This window comes from Rhinoderma darwinii, assembly GCF_050947455.1.
Source record: "Rhinoderma darwinii isolate aRhiDar2 chromosome 2 unlocalized genomic scaffold, aRhiDar2.hap1 SUPER_2_unloc_50, whole genome shotgun sequence".
NCBI lineage: Eukaryota > Metazoa > Chordata > Amphibia > Anura > Rhinodermatidae > Rhinoderma > Rhinoderma darwinii.
In genome coordinates, this window is record NW_027461719.1 from 109,623 (window position 1) to 129,751 (window position 20,129).

The window sequence follows — 20,129 nt, forward strand, 5'->3', positions numbered from 1 at the left end:
ACAGAGCTTCACCTCTAGTCGGGTCTTCCACAAACTGGCACATAAAATTTTCCTGCAACAGGTTGAGGAAATGTCTCCCCTTTGCAGTTGAAGCCGAACCATGACACCAATTAATATCCCGATAATTAAAATCTCCCATTATCACAACAGTACCCGCCTGTGCAGCCCGCTCCATTTGTTTATATATTTGACCTTCTATCTCTTCAGTTATATTGGGGGGTCTATAGATTACACCAAAGTAATTTTTTCAGTGTTTACTTCCCTTTGTAATTCCACCCACAAGGTTTCAACCTCCTCACAGTCTTCACCCTCTAATGTCTCATTTACACTCACCTTCATATCGCTTCTCACATACAGACATACACCACCGCCTTTCCTATTTGCCCTGTCTTTCCGAAACAGTGTAAAACCCTGTAGATTTACAGCCCAGTCATGTGAAGAGTCCAGCCATGTTTCAGCAACACCAACTATATCTATATCTTCTTCCAGTATTAAGGCCTCCAGCTCCCCCATTTTGCTTGCTAGACTTCTGGCATTTGTGAACATACACTTTAAAGAGGCTCTGTCACCAGATTTTGCAACCCCTATCTGCTATTGCAGCAGATAGGCGCTGCAATGTAGATTACAGTAACGTTTTTATTTTTTAAAAACGAGCATTTTTGGCCAAGTTATGACCATTTTTGTAGTTATGCAAATGAGGCTTGCAAAAGTCCAAGTGGGTGTGTTTAAGGGTATGTTCACACGGCCTATTTACGGACGTAAATCGGGCGTTTTTGCCCCGAATTACGTCTGAAAATAGCGCCTCAATAGCGCTGACAAACATCTGCCCATTGAAAGCAATGGGCAGACGTTTGTCTGTTCACACGAGGCGTATATTTACGCGCCGCTGTCAAATGACGGCGCGTAAATAGACGCCCGCGTCAAAGAAGTGACCTGTCACTTCTTTGGCCGTAATTGGAGCCGTTATTCATTGACTCCAATGAATAGCAGCGCTAATTACGGCCGTAATGGACACGGCATTCAAGCGCCTGCACATGCCGGTACGGCTGAAATTACGGGGATGTTTTCAGGCTGAAACATCCCCGTAATTTCAGCCGTAACGGATGCCCTCATGTGAACATACCCTAAAAGTAAAAGTCCAAGTGGGCGTGTATTATGGGCGTACATCGGGGCGTTTTTAATACTTTTGCTAGCTGGGCGTTCTGATGAGAAGTGTCATCCACTTCTCTTCAGAACGCCCAGCTTCTGGCAGTGCAGACACAGCGTGTTCTCGAGAGATCACGCTGTGACGTCACTTCCCCAGGTCCTGCATCGTGTCAGACGAGCGAGGACACATCGGCACCAGAGGCTACAGATGATTCTGCAGCAGCATCAGCAGGTAAGTAGCTACATCGACTTACCTGCTAACGCTGATGCTGCTGCAGAATCAACTGAAGCCTCTGGTGCCGATGTGTCCTCGCTCGTCTGACACGATGCAGGACCTGTGAGTGACGTCACAGATCTGCACTGCCAGAAGCTGGGCGTTCTGAAGAGAAGTGGATGATACTTCTCATCAGAGCGCCCAGCTAGTAAAAGTATTAAAAACGCCCCGATGTACGCACATAATACACGCCCACTTGGACTTTTACTTTTAAACACACCCACTTGGACTTTTGCAAGCCTCATTTGCATAACTACAAAAATGGTCATAACTTGGCCAAAAATGCTCGTTTTTTAAAAATAAAAACGTTACTGTAATCTACATTGCAGCGCCTATCTGCTGCAATAGCAGATAGGGGTTGCAAAATCTGGTGACAGAGCCTCTTTAACTTGCCTTTAAATGTTTCACTTTCAGTATCAGAAATGTGATTATTTGACATTTGGGCCTTTTTATTTTCACTGCTGTTTTGTAACGAAAGGATCTCCTTATCTTGTTGCCTAGTCCTCTCCCCACCGTCTGTTTCTCCCCCCACCAATATAGTCTGACCCCTCTCTAACCTAACTACCCCTTTATTTCCTACATTGGCCTCCCTCCTCAGCCCTAGTTTAAATACTCCGCCACCCCAGCTAGAATTCTCTCCCCCAGCACAGCGGACCCCCTTCCATTTAGGTGCAAATCATCTGCAGAATACAGTTTGTACCCCAATGATGCATGAATGTATGTTTGCATGTATGGTTGCATGTATGTATGTATGTATGTTGTCATGTATGTATGTATGTATATATGTGCATGCATGTTTGCATGTATGTATATATGTGCATGTTTGTATGTATATTTGCATGAATATATATGTATGTATGTATGTTTGCATGTGTGTATGTTTGCATGTATGTAGGTTTGCATGTATGTATGTATGTATGTTTGCATTTATGTATGTTTGTATGTATGTTGTCATAGATGTATGTATGTATGTATGTATGGATGTATGTTGTCATGTATGCATGTATGTATATATGTGCATGTATGTTTGCATGTATGTTGGCATGTATGTATATATGTGCATGTGTGTATGTATATTTGCATGTATATATTTGCATGTATGTATGTTTGCATGTATGTATGTTTGCATGAATGTATGTTTGTATGTATGTTTGCATGTATGTATGTTTGCATGTATGTATGTATGTATGTATGTTGTCATGTATGTATGTATGTATGTATGTATGTTGTTATGTAAGTATTTATGTATGTATGTATATATGTGCATGTATGTTGGCATGTATGTATATATGTGCATGTGTGTATGTATATTTGCATGTATATATTTGCATGTAAGTATGTATGTTTGCATGTGTGTATGTTTGCATGTATGTATGTTTGCATGTTTGTATGTATGTTTGCATGTATGTATGCATGTATGTATGTTTGCATGTATGTATGTTTGCATGTATGTATGTTTGCATGTATGTATGTATGTTGTCATGTATGTATGTATATATGTGAATGTATGTATGTTTGCATTTTTTTTTGCATGTATGTTTGCATGTATGTTTATATATATATGTGCATGTATGTAATTATGTTTGCATGTATTTATGTTTGCATGTATATTTGTGCATGCTTGTATATATGCATGTATGTATGTTTGTTTGTATGTATGTATGTTTTCATGTGTGTGTGTATGCATGTATGTATGTATGATAGTTTGCATGTATGTATGTATATATGTGTGTATGTTTGCATGTATGTATATTTGCATGTATATATGTGCATGCTTGTATGTATGTTTGTATATATGCATGTATGTATGTATGTTTGCATGTATGTTTGTTTGTATATATGTCTGTATGGCCATGTATGATACTGTCTGCTGGCGCCCTGTATCTAAGTCAACTTCGCGGCAGGCTTCTATACATGGTATAACCGTCAGTATCACACATTAAACTGAATCTAAGCCTGACAGGTTTGGTGTTTGGACTACGTCGTTTTCGAAGACTACTTAGATGACGGTTTTTTTTTCTACAATAAAATGGTTAATGAGGGTTGTGTTGGGGGTGCTTTATTTCAATAAAATATTTTATCTATATCTTTGTCTTTTTCTTTTCAAATTTTATTACTACCACTTTAGTAATGGCCGCTGTCTGAGTGACAACATCCATTACTAAGGCGAGGCTTAGTGTTAGCCGGTGCAGAGGCTAACACTAACCACCATTATTACCCCGGTACCCACCACCACCAGGGGTGCCGGGAAGAGCCAGGTACGATCCAGTACCCGACCATCTGTTGTGATGGTCGGGCTCTGGGGTGGCCGCAGGCTGGTATTATGAGGCTGGGAAGGGCCAAAAACAGTGGACCTTCCCACCCTTGTAATGCTAGGCTGCTGCTTCTGTGTTGTATCTGGCTGGTTATAAAAGTGGGAGGGACCCCACGTCATTTTTTTTAATTTTTTATTTTTTTTTAAAGACGTGGGGTTCCACCCAATTTATCATAACCAGCCACATACAACAGTGTTATTAGCCTGGGAATGGACAAACCCAGTGGCCCTTCCCACCCATGTAATGCTAGACTGCTGCGGCCTTGTATATGGCTGGTTATTAAAAATGTGGGGGACCCGTCTATTGTTAAATTTGTTAAATTAAAAAAAAAAACGACGTGGGGGTCCCCCCCATTTTTATAACCAGCCCGATACAGCACAGCAGCAGCAGCCTAGCATTACAAGGGTGGGAAGGACCACTGTTTTTGGCCCTTCCCAGCCTCATAATACCAGCCTACGGCCGCCCCAGTACCCGACCATCACAACAGATGGTCGGGTACTGGATCGTACCAAGATCTTCCCGGCACCCCTGGTGGTGGTGGGTACCGGGGTAATAATAGGTGGTTAGTGCTAGCCTCTGCACCGGCTAACACTAAGTACCGCCTTAATAATGGACGCTGTCAATCAGCCAACTGCCATTATCTAGGCACTAATAAAGTTTAAAAAAAACACAAAGACAATTCTTTTTTATTGAAATAAGAAATCCCCAACAAAACCCTCGTTAACCATTTTATTAAAATTTGAAAAAACGTAGATCTACGCAGTAGTCCAACGAATCGAAGATGTAGTCCAATCGGTACATCAAAATCTGCAACAACATAAAAAAAACAGTTATCAATGTGAACAATACCAATACTTCTACTCACCTACACACATATATACACGCACACACAAACAAACAACCATACACAAACACACACATATATACACAAACACAACAAGATACACACACACACACACACACACACATAAACAGACAAACACACACACATATACACAAACTCACACATATACAAACAAAAACACACATATCCAAACACACACATATACACGAACACACTCATATACACAAACACACACACACACATATACACAAACACATATACACAGTTATACACAAACACAACAAGATATACACAAACACACACATATACACGAACTAACACATATACACAAACACATATACAAACAAAAACACACATACCCAAACACACACATATACACAAATACACACATATACACAAACACATATACACAAACACACCCATATATACACAAACACACACACATAAACACACACCCATATACACACATATACACAAACACACACATATACAAAAACACACACACACAAACATCTACACATAAACATATACACAAATACACCCATAAATACACACACATATACACAAACATATACACAAACACATATACACAAACACACCCATATATACACAAACACACATAAATACACACACACATATACACAAACACACATATAAAAACAAAAACAGACAAAGACACATACCCAATCACACATATATACACAAACACACACATACACAAACACACACACTGTTTCTTTTAAATGCTGCTGGGGAACCCGCTCGATCCACTATATAAGGCTGCGCTACAGTGCAGCATTTAAAAGAAACAGGATCCTGACCTGTCCATAGAGTTTAAGGCAGCACAGAGTATTTCAGGAGATGAGCGTGCAGATTCAGTGCTGCTGTGAACTCTGCTCTTACCATTACGTATCTCTCAGTCTGTTACCTCTCCTCCACTCCTGTCCTCAAGAACACCTTCACATGATTGGCAAGTCACCACGTAATGGTAAGAGCAGAGTTCACAGCAGCACATAGTATTTCAGGAGATGAGCGTGCGGATCTTGTGCGGGGTGGTGACTTGCCAATAATGTGAAGGTGTTATTGAGGACAGGAGTGGAGGAGAGGTAACAGACTGAGCTACGTAATGGTAAGAGCAGAGTTCACAGCAGCACAGAGTATTTCATTAGAGGAGCGTGCAGATTCTATGCTGCTGTGAATTCTGCTCTTACCATTACGTAGCTCTCAGTCTGTTACCTCTCCTCCACTCATGTCCTCAATAACACCTTCACATGATTGGCAAGTCACCACGTAATGGTAAGACCAGAGTTCACAGCAGCACAGAGTATTTCAGGAGATGAGCATGCGGATCTTGTGCGGGGTGGTGACTTGCCAATCATCTGAAGGTGTTATTGAGGACAGGAGTGGAGGAGAGGTAACAGACTGAGCTACGTAAGGGTAAGAGCAGAGTTCACAGCAGCACAGAATCTGCACGCTCCTCTCCTGAAATATTCTGTGCTGCTGTGAACTCTGCTCTTACCATTACGTAGCTCTCAGTCTGTTACCTCTCCTCCACTCCTGTCCTCAAGAACACCTTTAAATGATTGGCAAGTCACCACCCCGCACAAGATCCGCACGCTCATCTCCTGAAATATTCTGTGCTGCTGTGGACTCTGCTCTTACCGTTACGTGGTGACTTGCCAATCATGAAGGTGTTATTGAGGACAGTAGTGGAGGAGAGGTAACAGACTGAGAGCTACGTAATGGTAAGAGCAGAGTTCACAGCAGCACTGAATCTGCACGCTCATCTCCTGAAATACTCTGTGCTGCCTTAAACTCTGTGGACAGGTCAGGATCCTGTTTCTTTTAAATGCTGCACTGTAGCGCAGCCTTATATAGTGGATCGAGCGGGTTGCCTAGCAGCATTTAAAAGAAACAGGATCCTGACCTGTCCACAAAGTTTAAGGCAGCACAGAGTATTTCAGGAGATGAGCACGGCCGGCCACGGGCAGCCATTCGTTTTTGCGAGCCGTGCTCCCATTATGCACACGACCGTAAAAACACCCATTATTGCGGGTCGTAATTACGACCCGCAATAACGGGCTCATAGACTTCTGTTACCCACGGGTACCTTCCCGTTTTCTCACGGGAAGGTGCCCGTTCCATTAAAAAAAATAGAACATGTTCTATTTTACGGGCCGTGCTGCTATAATTATAATGACAGCACGGTTCGCAAAAGCGGCCGGCTGCCCGTGGCCGGCCGTGCCCGGCCGTGCTCGTAATTACGAGTCGTAATTACGAGCACGGCCTGTAAAATGAAAAAATAGAACATGTTCTATGTTTTTAACGGCACGGGCACCTTCCCGTGAGAAAACGGGAAGGTACCCGTGGCTAACAGAAGTCTATGGGCCCGCTATTTCGGGTCGTAATTACGACCCGTAATAACAGGTGTTTTTACGGTCGTGTGCATGAGGCCCCGTAATGACGGGTGGCTACATGTGTGCACCCGTCATTACGACAGCGTTGCTAGGCGACGTCAGTAAATAGTCACTGTCCAGGGTGCTGAAAGAGTTAACTGATCGGCAGTATATGTTTCAGCACCCTGGACAGTGACTACCGATCACAATATAGAGTAACCTGTAAAAAAAAAGACGTTCAAACTTACCGGGAACTCCCTGCTTCCTCCAGTCCGGTCTCCTGGCCGTTGCCTTGGTGACGCGTCCCTCTCGACATCCGGCACGACATTCCTTGATGACGATACAGCCCATGTGAGCGCTGCAGCCAATCACAGGATGCCGCGTCAGAAAAGAAGGTCGGACTGGAGGAAGAAGAGGGACTCGTCCCCAAGACAACGACCAGGTACGTATGAAATGCTTTTTATTTTATTTTTAATCAGCAGCCTCTTTTCTCTATCAGTGATTGATAGAGACAAGTGGCTGCCGATTTGTATAATATTTTTGACCGGGTTCGGTCAAAACGGGTTCGGCCGAACCCGGTGAAGTTCGGATTCGCTGCGAACCAAACTTTTCCAGAAGTTCGGACCGAAACCGGGTTCGGTTGTCCCGGTTCGCTCATCTCTAGTCAAAATGCTCACTATATGCCAAGATGAATTCCTTGTTAGGTGTAGGTTCCAAAATGGGGACTTTTTTGGGGTGTTTCCGTTGTTTTGGCATCGCACCTCTTCAAACCTGACATGGTACATAAAATATAATCTAATAATAAGAAGGCCCCAAGATCCTCTAGGCACTATATTGCTTCTCAGGCCTGTGCTTCAGTAAATTAGCACACTAAAAACTGCAGAATCTGGGCAATAAATATTAAGTTGTGTTTATCTCGTAAAACCTTCCGTGTTACAGAGAAAAAAGGATTAAAAATGTATTTCTGCAAAAAAACCTGAAATTTGTAAATTTCACCCCTACGTTGCTCTAATTCTTGTGAAAGGTCTGTAGAGTTAAGAAAATCTCTAAATGCTGTTTTGAATACTTTGAGGGGTACTGTTTTTAAAATGGAGTGCTTTATGGGGGGTTGTATTGTATGGGCCCCTCAAAGCCACTTCAGAACTGAACTGGTCCCTGTAAAAACAGCCTTTTGAAATTTGTGTGAGAATGTCTGCTAAAGTTCTAAGCCTTGTAACGTCCTAGAAAAATAAAAGGATGTTCAAAAAACTATGCCAATCTAAAATAGAGATATGGGAAATGTTAATTAGTAACTATTTTGTGTGGTATATCCATATGTATTACAAACAGATACATAGAAATTTGTAAAAATTCGCAATTTTCGCAAAATTTTAGTGTTTTTCACAAATAAATACTGAATGTATCTACCAAGTTTTACCAGTAACAAAGTCCAATGTGTCACGAGAGAAGAATCTTACAATCGCTTGGATAGGTAAAAGCATACAAACATTTGCTAAAATAGACATGTTTGGAGGATTGACATGTCCTCATTAAATCCAGTGACTCACATGTGACGTCTTCGCTGATTGTAGACGTTCTCTTTCCTTTTCTTCCCTTTCCAGCCAAGATTGTTATGACGACTTGCCATAATAAATGCAGAGTCTGCTGCCCAGACTATTTTGGCCGATTGCTTCTGCAGCAATTCCCAGCATTTTAAGTAACAAGAATTAATTCATACCCCAGACCAGACCCCTATATAAATTCAGAATTTAAACAGGACTCCTATATAAATTAAGATTCCAAACCTTACAGCTTTTATAATTCAATTACTAACAAGACCCCTTAATTTTAATGGGACAGGGGTGCAATACCGTGCACAGCCACTAAAAATGTAACAGCACGTGCTAATACGAATGAGAAGGTAAACCATGAAAACAATGAAGAGGCTGCAGCTCTCATACAAGGGTTGCAGACCCTTCAAATAGCTGATCGGCGAGGGTGACAAGAGTCGAACCCACCCCGCTCTAATATTGACAGCCTATCCTAAGTACAGGCCATCAGTTTTAAAAACCCAGATAACCCCTTTGAATAATAAAATTCCTGCTTTCTGCAGCTGTCACTGTGTACTGTTTGCTGTATATAAATTTATATAACTTCCACTTAGTGCAATGCAACATGCAGTAAATCCATATACAGAAAGCTGCCCTAGTTGTACCTGCAGGCACCCAGAATTTTATTATTTCAATAAAGCTGTGTAAAGGGAAGCAGGGAATAAACTCTCTATCAGAAAAACGGAGCTTGGCTTAGAAAGATAATTGGTGCATTTCTGGGATCACATATAACACCACTAACTTGAGAAATATAGAAACATTTATGCCCGATAAACATTATTATGACAAATTATTCACTTAATTAATGACTAATAAAAGAAACACCTTGAACCTTCTACATGCTGTGGATTTCTCAGGTATTAATGGGTTTCATAAATACTGTAGTTATATGAGGTTCACTGGCAACCATTGGATGATGAGGACATGAGACATTTGTAAATCACTTAAGCATTTCTTGATGTCGCTCCCTGTCTTTACAGTTTACCTAATGGGCCAGCAATGGTTTTAGGAGTGACCCGGATTAAGGGACCAGGCAGGAATTCTTTGGTCCTCTTGACTTCAAATGCTGCAGAGAATGTGGTATCCATAAAAATATCATGCAGCCATTTTTCATGAATACATCTGGGTGTTGGTCTTCTACCCCCTCTTGGGAGGCCTATGATCTATATACTATTCCAACTTAGTTGGTTCCCGAAGTTATCCGCCTTCTGGTGCCACAGATCTACTTTTTAGAACAGGAGAGCAACTGGCAGAGATTATGTGCAGTTATCTCTGAGCTATTTATGCTGAATACGTTCACATCAGGTCTGACCGTCTCCTCTCAGGATGAATAGATCGATTCTTACCACCTCTTTATTCCCTCGAGAGCTGAGCACAGGAGATGCAGCATGTAGGATGTTCTTACTGGTGCAGAGCCCCAGCACCTTATGAGGGTCTTCAGGTTTTTAGTCATATTTATTACAAAGATTATGTATTTTAATATAATATTAATTGTTTCCTCAATGTCACACAGACAGAAATTATTATCTATCAGATGTTCAGCAGCTGCAGATCCGTCCAGATTGTAATAACTAGACACACACTAAACCAACTGTGAGAGATGAACATTACAAGTTCCATGCACCAAGACTGAACCATATCGCCGACTTTTACAATTTATTATGGGTTTTAATTCTATCCCTGATCTCCTGTCTTGGCAGTACTGGGTAAGAGTCTGTCCACGGAAACATTATGAATATAGAAACTACATTCAAAATATAAATAACAATCAAACATTAAAAATATTGTTAAAGCCATACTGAAATATGCAAATTATGTGTGTGGTCATAAAAGCAGCTCACGCCGGGTATATCTATTGTGATGTCACTACTATTAATGATGGTAAATCTATACTTGAAATATGCAAATTATGGGTGAGGTCATAAAAGCATCTATTGTGATGTCATAGAGCTTGGGTATATGCAATGATGCTGGTCACAGAGCTGTCACTCAGTTGGATGTGACCGGTAAGTTCTCTATCATTTCTCTATCTGTACCTGACTCTGATCGATCCATTATATTAGGAACATTGAATCCATGTCTTCAAGATATGGTTTATTAGAGGTTGTAATATCTTTTTTTGTTTCATTATACAATTGAATTGCTTAAATATCATAGAAAGAACACAGGCTGTAAGAAATGGCAGCCTACATTCAGCCGATAATAGATTTGCAGGGTAACAGCACATCATTTTGGTTCCCTGCAGCCCTGAGAACTTTTTTTGTCTCTCGATTGTAAAGGAGAAATTACAGGATGGTGATATTAGGGGACTGTTATGTAGTAAGTCCTTATATTAGTGTAAATTCCCTAAAAATAATTCCATAAATTAACACATTAACACAATGTAATAACATTCAGAATTTTGATCAAGTAATATAAAAAAAACATGTAAAAGCCATTGAAAATGCCATATTAAGATCTGTAAGTTATAACGAGTGTAGTTAGGTAATCCACCTACACTATATGGCCAATAGTATTTGGACACCTCTCCTAATTATTGAGCCAAGAATCAGCTGGATGGGTGTAAAACACGTCGCTGTTGAATTTTGGAGCATGGGAAACATGTTCTGTTGAGTAATAAATCACGGTTCACTATCTGGCCATCTAATGGACGAATTTGCGTTTTGTGCCTGCCCGGAGAATGCTACCTACTGGACTGTATAGTGCCTATTATAAAATGGAGTGAAGTTTGTATAATGGTCTGGATTGTTTGTAAGGGGTTGGATTAAATCCCCATTTTTCCAGTAGGGGTTAATAAGACTATTTAAACAATTGTATGCTTCCAACTTTGTGGTAATAGTTTGGGTAAGACCCTTTCCTGTCCTAGTATGACTGTGCCCCTGTGCACAAAGAGGCTCCCTAAAGACATGGTTTGACAAGTTCGATGTGGAGGAACTTGCGTATCTGCACAGAACCCGGACCTCAATCCCAACAAAACCTTTGGAGTGAATTGGAAAGGCAATTGCGAGCCAGACATTTTTGCCCAACATCAGTGTCTCAACCATTGGTGTCCATATACTTTTGGCCATATACTGTAGTGTACCGAGTGTATATCTATTGTGATGTCACCGAGCTTAGGTATAAAGTATAGTGCTGGCCAGAGGGCTGTCATTTATCAGGTGGATGTGATCGGTACGGTAAGTACTTTATCATTGCTACGTCTCTAGAACAGTCTCATCTATCAGTCTCTTTATGAATATTGGATTCTTACATGTAATTCTAGTGTTTGTCGTGTTATTTTTGTTTTTTATTTGGCATACTTATACACTAGGAAATTGCTTAAATAGCAATATTGTGGCCTGTCACATCTGCTCCATAGACAGAATGCAGATTGCAGACAGAAATTGGTGTCTGTATTCTGCTGGTAGATTCATAAAGCAACCACAAAGCAAAGAATGTGAATCTCTGGGAACTTATTATCACACCCTCCAGTTTATAACACCAGTAATTCTCATAATAAATGTTTATAAGGGAATTCATATTTATGAAGTTTAGGTTTTCTGTCTGTAGACTATACTATTTATATATCAGGTCAATCCTGAATATTAGCTGGTATGGCTATGCAACCAACCTACATCAGGTGCCGCTATTGTGATGTCTTGAGATGAGTCTAGATAGCCATGTTTCTTACTGCGTCTATGGTAGTATTGGTTTTATTACAAGATTTAAACTATTTGATGTTTGAATCATGTACATAAATAAATGATTATAAGGAGTATTGCTTTTTTTTTATTTTTTATTTTTTTTAGTAATAAAATATTAGTAAGTCCAGGAATAAACAGCCTAATAGCATTCGTCGGACTAAATTGTAGAAGGATAGGCTAATCCCCTGGAAACGTGTCCTTATTAACAATTGAAATTAATAATTATGTATATAATCATAATAATAATAATAATAACAATAAAAAAGATAACAATAAAAAGTATTTATTACTAACTCCAATTACTTAGGTTCTAAATTCTGGTTATCAATTAATATTAAAAAAATTCAACCCTTTAAAATGCCATATGGTCAATTTAACAACCAATACATTGTTTCAGCTTCCAAACCTAATACAATGTTATCAACAGGGGCTCCCAGGTCATGTGATCCTCTGACACTTATGATTGACAATATTCTGTTATAGGAATACCCTATTTAATAACTAATTTTTCCAGCTAGTTTCATCACAAGTAACGACTCCCTTATAGTTTTCTGGTCTTTCTAGGTCTTGCTGTTGGATTGACACTGTGTTACTTACTGTGTTGCTTATACGGTTAGCGATTTGTCCTATTTTCGGAGAACTAGAGGCGATTAGTCAAATTCTATCTTGACTGTCTCCTGGTTTTCTACCAAGGACATTGGTGCAGTTTTGCACCCGGGCATTAAACAACCATGCCCTTTTGGAAAAAATCTAAGAAATATCACGTCTCCCAAATTCCTGATGAAGGAAATCTGATGGGAGACATACCAACTATGGAGGAGCCTAACATCTCGCTCCAGAAGTTTTCTGTCATCAAAGATATGGCAGATGAAAAATCCAGCGATCTTAGTCACAGCAAATATTGTGACATTACGTCAAAGAACACCAAGAAGAGCGCATTCAGCCTGCTGACCCGCCTGCGCTCCAAAAATATCCGTAAAAGGTATGTAACTAATAATTCTCATACATTGCTCAGATATCCAGAGCTGTGGTATAACAGTCACTAGATCTTTAATTCTCCCCATATCTTCACAGAAACTTTGGCAGCAGCGCTGTGATCGGCGCTAGAGAACTGGATCGCTATTTCCCAGATAGACGGTTGAGACTATATGTTGCCACCTGGAATATGGAGGGAAAGGTGAGAAGTAATGTACAATATTTATTGTGACCCATCAGTGTGCCCGAGCTCAAGTTGGATGAAATGGGCCAGTAACCATGTCTCTTTAGTTTGTAGTTGAATATCACATAGACAGGTTATATTCTACCCTATGTCAGTTGAGTTGGCGCTCTTTGTATACAATATTAATGTTTGTATATTTTGAACAGGATTACCCGCAAAATGTGGAGGATCTGCTGTTAACATCAGATGATACGAAAGACATTTATGTTATTGGCGTTCAGGAAGGATGTCCAAACAGGTAAGTCTTCTCAGGTTGTCTTACACCAGCCTATGACTGCAGATGGACAGCAGGGCGGCTGATACAAATTCTCTCTCAATGCTCTACTTATTGTATTATCACTCCTTAATTTTCAAAATGTATCCCCAGAGGTTATTATTATATGGAGTGTTGATACAGATGAGTTGAGTATCTTAATCTTGTGTCATTTATTAATATGTAAATCTGAAATTGTGTCTTCTTGTAGACGGGAATGGGAGATAAAATTACAGGAGACCCTTGGACCACACTATGTATTATACCACTCCTCCGGGCTCGGAGTCCTGTATCTCACCATCTTTGTTCGACGGGAACTAATCTGGTTCTGCTCAGGTAAGATTCACATTCCTACGTCTACATAAGAAGTCTTGAATGTAGTCATTAGCTGGAACATCTTATTTAGTTATTAGACTTAGATGCCTAAGAGCTTGGCTCTCAGATTCTTGACTTCTGAGTATTGGAGATCTAAAAGTTCACACCACAGTTACAAAGTATGAAATTATGTTCTAGTAATATTTCCATAGTTTAATTGGAAATAATTGCTATTCCATTGTTGCATGTAGTACTCTTAACCACTGACCCGTCTTTTTGTGTTTAATTTCTTATACAGAGGTAGAGCACACCCATGTAACAACCAGGCTATTCCACCATGTGAAAACTAAAGGAGCCTTGGGTGTTGCCTTCACCGTCTTTGGAACATCTTTCCTTTTTATTAATTCACATCTGAGATGTAAGTATTTACAATATTAATATATGACCATGTACAGTTTTACTTTGTATAAAATTGCTGCTATTTGATAATTAACTGAAATATATGGGATGATATCAAGAGATCTGTACTTATGTTTTGGTAAAAATAAAAGGTTTGTTCCAGTTTGATCAAACTTTTTCTAATCTATCAATCTCATTCTATGTTGTGAGTGGCCAGTAATACAGATACACGCAGGTAGAATTAGTGCAGGAGGGGGTGGCGGCGACTGGTTTCAGTTGCGCTGCCTCCCCCTCTGAGAGGCAGCAGGGCGGACGGTGCGGCCGTATAATCCCTCACACCCACCCCTCCTCTCCATTAGCGGCGGTGGCGCGCTGCAATGTGTTTTTTTGAAAATAATATGCGATTGGGGCCGCCCATATGATCATCCGCCACTGCTAATATGTATTTTTTTGTTGGCAGTTGGGGCAGTCAACAAGAGGATCCAGGACTATAAAACCATTACTGAGGGTCTCCGTCTGCCTCAAATTATTTCCGGAAAGAATCAACTCCAATGCCTGTGAGTATTACTTATGTGGTTGAACCTATGGATCCTTTTATCTCTCTATTTGTCTCCGTTGAGTCTAATGCAGTCATGTGCTATAATTTTTTTATTTATTTTTATTCTACAGTGGACGTCACCAGCCGCTTTGATCGGGTGTTTTGGTTTGGAGACCTCAATTTTCAACTTAAAGAGGACAGAAAAAATGTGGAATCTCTTCTGCAGAAGATCGAAGGAAAAGATATGTCCAGTCTCCTCAAACACGACCATCTGAATGAAGCCAAGAACAATGGTATATTTACTAGTAGACAGATCTCTATCACTCCTCAACCTTCATTAAAGGGGTTCTCCACCTTCTGACAACTGATCACCTATCCACCGGATAGGTCATCAGTATATCATCGGTGCGGGTCCGACACCTGGACGCTGCACCGTTAAGCTGCTCCAGTGGCCTGCGGGCACCGGATGTTATGCCACACAATGCTATGTACGGAGCCGGTAGCAGTTGGCTCCTTACATAGCATAGCTGCCATGATGCATAACTGCAGGTCTGCCTCCTATTCACTTGAATAGGAGCAGAGTTGCAGTACTGCAGCTCGGCTGCAATTCCGTGGCCGGCGCCAACTGCATCCGGCATGTACGTCCGGTGCTCAAAGGCACCGGACCAGCTGATTAGTGCAGGGTCCGGGTGTCGGACCACCACAGATCATGTACTGATGACCTATCTGGTGAGTATGTCATTAGTTGTTAGAAGTTGGAAAACCCCTTTAATACCACAACCACTTCCACAGATTAATACAAATCACTGAAATGATGGTTGATATGTTCCCCAAATTCTTATATAGTGCTAAAATTATCAATTGCTCCTTTTTTTTTTTAATACTGACTACTTTTTTTTCTTTCAACTTAAGGGTCCATATTTCTAGGGTTCAAGGAGCACACCATTGATTTCCTTCCTACATATAAGTTTGACATTGGCACAGACACCTATGATACATCAGCAAAGCAGAGAATTCCATCATATACGGTAAGATATCTTATTTCCAGGTCTACAGAGCTTGAGAGACAATAGAATCCATGGGCCAGAGCACCCATTATATAATGAATCCCCTCCCCCAATGTAATGAATTGTTATTTTTATAGCTGGAAGAGTAATTTCTTATGAACAAAGCTTTCAGTTAATTTTACTTTTATGTAGTGAGTTTGTCATCACAGTTTCCCAGTGTAATATGTCGTTGCCCAGTATGGGTCAAGGATACTTATTTAATGAAATCTGTGTGACCAAGTCAAACCTAAAATGCAATAAAGTCTCAATATTTTGCAATATAAATAAAGTAGGCCCAACATTTAGGTCTGTGTTGTTTTGCAGTTTAATAATCTATTATAATATGATTTCACTAATGATATTTGTTATTTTCATGACCTCTACAGGACAGGGTGTTGTTTAAAAGCCAATGTGAGGGAGATGTGCGAGTCCTGAGATACGACTCTTGCCCTGTTTTGAAGACCTCAGACCACCGACCTGTTTTTGGCATCTTTGAAGTAAAGATCAGGCCCGGTTCAGATGAGTAAGTCATGTTTTCCTCCATGTTGTTGGTATGATACTTTCAGTAGCCGTCATTACTACATGGTCCTTATAGCCAGAGCTCACACTTTGGGGCAGGTGGCTGTACACCTTGGTGACAGTACTGGAGGATTATAGGATGTGAAACTAAGCAAAGTGTGGTTACCTGCTAACATTATCATATGTCTTACATAAATATATTTCTCATTCCAGCATCCCCTTGGCTGGTGGACGCTTTGATCGTAAAATCTATGTAACGGGCATTAGGAGGAAAGGACAAAAAAAGTAGCTGCATCTGTTCATGTCCTTACAGGTAAGAGCTTTGTAGTTGTCTATTATGTTTGCGGTGAAAATGTTCTTCCATCTCTTAGGTTTTCCTCTGTATCTGTAATTTATTTTATCAACTAATTTAACTAAAGTGTAAATAAGTATTTTCAATCTTAAAATTCCAACTCCTTGTATTTAGACACGTTTTCATTTCTGAATGAAGGTTGTGGGCTTTGGGGAACAACTTCCCCAACTGTAAGCATGTATGTAGTATAGTACAATGAGTTTCCTAAAGGAACCGGTCATCTGAATGGATGGAACAACTGGATTTTATGATGCATTAGCTTCTAAGCAAAAATGATGGATACAAGAAACATTGCTATTGATGGAAGACATTACTTGGCATCTTGCAGGACTCCTAAGGAACAGTTACAATCTCCGGGGCATAAAACATCGGAATATTAGAAAGTTCCGGTAACATGCTGAAGAGCACAGCTCTAGTATTCGGCACACAGACAAATATGATTCAAAACTTCTTTCGTTTTATTTGTATTGTATTCAAATGCCATGGGCGGAGTGCAACGTTTCGGTCCTAGAAGACCTTCGTCAGGCACTGGAACCCTGTTGGCGTGGATGTATCCTGCTGATGAGCACTGCTGTTCATATCGCGGCTTACCGCTCGTTTTTGGCGCGGTAAGCCGCGATATGAACAGCAGTGCTCATCAGCAGGATACATCCACGCCAACAGGGTTCCAGTGCCTGACGAAGGTCTTCTAGGACCGAAACGTTGCACTCCGCCCATGGCATTTGAATACAATAATGTAGAGGAAGAGTGATCCAGCGCTGATGTTGGTTTAAAAGGGAAGTGAGAGTCCCATGTTTATTAGAAAAAAAATTTGAGTAAAAATGGAACGGGAGACGCAGTCCCAAAGTGCAAGTAGTCAGGGTATATGCCCAAGCCTACGCGTTTCGAACGCGGTCTGCGTTCTTAATCATGGCAATCTTTCTTGCCATGATTAAGAACGCAGACCGCGTTCGAAACGCGTAGGCTTGGGCATATACCCTGACTACTTGCACTTTGGGACTGCGTCTCCCGTTCCATTTTTACTCAAATTTTTTTTCTAATAAACATGGGACTCTCACTTCCCTTTTAAACCAACATCAGCGCTGGATCACTCTTCCTCTACATTATTGTTTCATACCGCGGGCCGTCGCGGGGATCCGATGGACGCTGTTGGAGACGCAGACCGGTGAGCTGGAGGTTCTCTCCCTGTTTCTATTACCCATTTGAATACAATACAAATAAAACAAAAGAAGTTTTGAATCATATTTGTCTGTGTGCCGAATACTTCTCTACATACGATTGGGTTGGGACCCTATTCGTGCACCTCCTATAGGTCTTGTGCACTCTGAACCAATACCGAGCACAGCTCTAGGTCAGACCCACTGCTTGCATCAACCATCTTCAAGGTTTGTAGTGTGACGCCAAGGATCAATTAAGAAATTTATTTACCTCAAATCACCTTAAAAAGTCTTCTAGATTTTGTGTCTGCTAAGAAACACACATTATAGAACATTAATAGCAAATATTTGTCTTGCAGCATAAACATCAATTCCGCAGTACATCTGGCGAGAATAGCGCTCCCTGTCACCGGAGGAGCCACCATCAATGCTGATAGAAAGGTAAGTTCCTCTGGATGTGTCCCCCTCTCTATATTTATCAAGCAGCCTGAATGATCAATATTTAATAGGGTTGTGTGCTTCTCCCCCCAGAACAAGTCAGCAGATATCAACAGAACATCAACACCAATAACAACCAAGGGCAGAATCCGCCATCTTACAAGAATTCCAATGGCGAGACTTAACATTTCTACAACATCTGTCACAGAAGAGACATCAATGTGGTCACCAGGGCATCAATATCACCCAGAAGACCAGGTTCAGAACAGGACAATATGTCATCTCTTCTTGTGTCTGTCGAATCCAGATTTTCCACCCCTAACTGATACTACAGTATATACTGTGACATATTCCGTAGTTTTTGCTGGATCTTGTATTACCGTCATCTTTACCATTATATATTTTGATCCACAAAAACCTTAAATAAATCATTAACATCAATCCATAAGTGTGACTGGTAATTGTTATGTGCGCGGCTGCAACTTACACAATACAGAGTGTATGGAACGTGCCGCCATATGTACTGGATTATATACTTTAGGACAAAGAGTGCTAGGAGATGTAAAACATTGATATATTTGATAGTTGCTTAACCACTTAAGGACGCAGCCTAGTTCGGGACTTAGGGCTCAGAGCCCATTTTTCAAATCTGACATATTTAACTTTATGTGGTAATAATGTCGAAATGCTTAAACCTATCCAAGCGATTCTGAGAATGTTTTCTCGTGAGACATTGGGCTTTATGTTAGCTGTAAAATGTTGTTGATATGTTCAGTGTTTATTAATGAAAAATTGCAAAATTTAGAGAAAATGTAGAAAAAATAGAATTTTTCTAAAGTAAAAAATGCATCTGCTTGTAAAACAGATGGTTATACCAACCAAAATATTTACTAGTTCACATTTCCCATAATTCTACTTTAGATTGGCATGATTTTTTGAACATAAACAGCAATTTCTCATATTTTTAAGAAAATTTCAAAAGCCTTTTTTTTAAGGTACCTGTTCAGTTCTGAAGTGGCTTTGAGGCACCTATGTATTAGAAACACCCACAAAACTTCCCGTTTTAAAAACTAGACCCCTCAAAGTATTCAAAACAGCATTTAGAAAGTTTTTTTTAACCCTTTAGGCATTTCACAGGAATTAAAGCAAAGTGGAGGTGAAATTTGCAAATTTCATTTTTCTTGCTGAATTTAATTTTATTCTATTTTTTTCTGTAACACAGGTTTTACCAGAGAAACACTACTAAATATGTATTTTACAGATTCTGCCGTTTTTAGAAATGTCCCACATGTGGCTCTAGTGTGCTCTTGGACTAAAACACAAGCCCCAGAAGCAAAGAAGCACCTAGTGCATTTTGGGGCCTCATTTTTATTAGAATATATTTTAGGCAGCATGCCAGGTTTGAAGAGGTGTTTAGGTGCCAAAAAAGTAGGAATCCCTCAAAAGTGACCCCATTTTGGAAACTGCACCCCTCAAGGAATTCATTTATGGTTGTTGTTACCATTTTGACCCCACAGTTTTTTCACAGAGCGTCTTTGAATTGGGCTGTGAAATTAAAAAGATGAAATGTTTTCCAATAAGATGTCATTTTTGATCAAAATTTCTTATTTTCGCATGGAAAATGCCCCATTTTGTTGCCCAATTTG

The 20,129-nt window shown here is 40.3% G+C and overlaps 3 long non-coding RNA genes across 3 annotated transcripts; all 3 read left to right on the plus strand.

The window, feature by feature from the left end:
• The first annotated feature begins 13,335 nt into the window (after positions 1 to 13,335).
• LOC142677682 (uncharacterized) lies at positions 13,336 to 14,026 on the plus strand. The gene is made up of 3 exons (XR_012852617.1): positions 13,336 to 13,424; positions 13,613 to 13,704; positions 13,931 to 14,026. It is a non-coding gene; the product is annotated as an uncharacterized LOC142677682 (long non-coding RNA).
• Positions 14,027 to 14,359: 333 nt separating this feature from the next.
• Positions 14,360 to 15,171, plus strand: LOC142677683 (uncharacterized). Its single transcript, XR_012852618.1, has 3 exons — positions 14,360 to 14,452; positions 14,894 to 14,990; positions 15,103 to 15,171. It is a non-coding gene; the product is annotated as an uncharacterized LOC142677683 (long non-coding RNA).
• Positions 15,172 to 18,402: 3,231 nt separating this feature from the next.
• On the plus strand, positions 18,403 to 18,924 carry LOC142677684 (uncharacterized). Its single transcript, XR_012852619.1, has 2 exons — positions 18,403 to 18,486; positions 18,577 to 18,924. It is a non-coding gene; the product is annotated as an uncharacterized LOC142677684 (long non-coding RNA).
• The last annotated feature ends 1,205 nt before the right edge of the window (positions 18,925 to 20,129 follow it).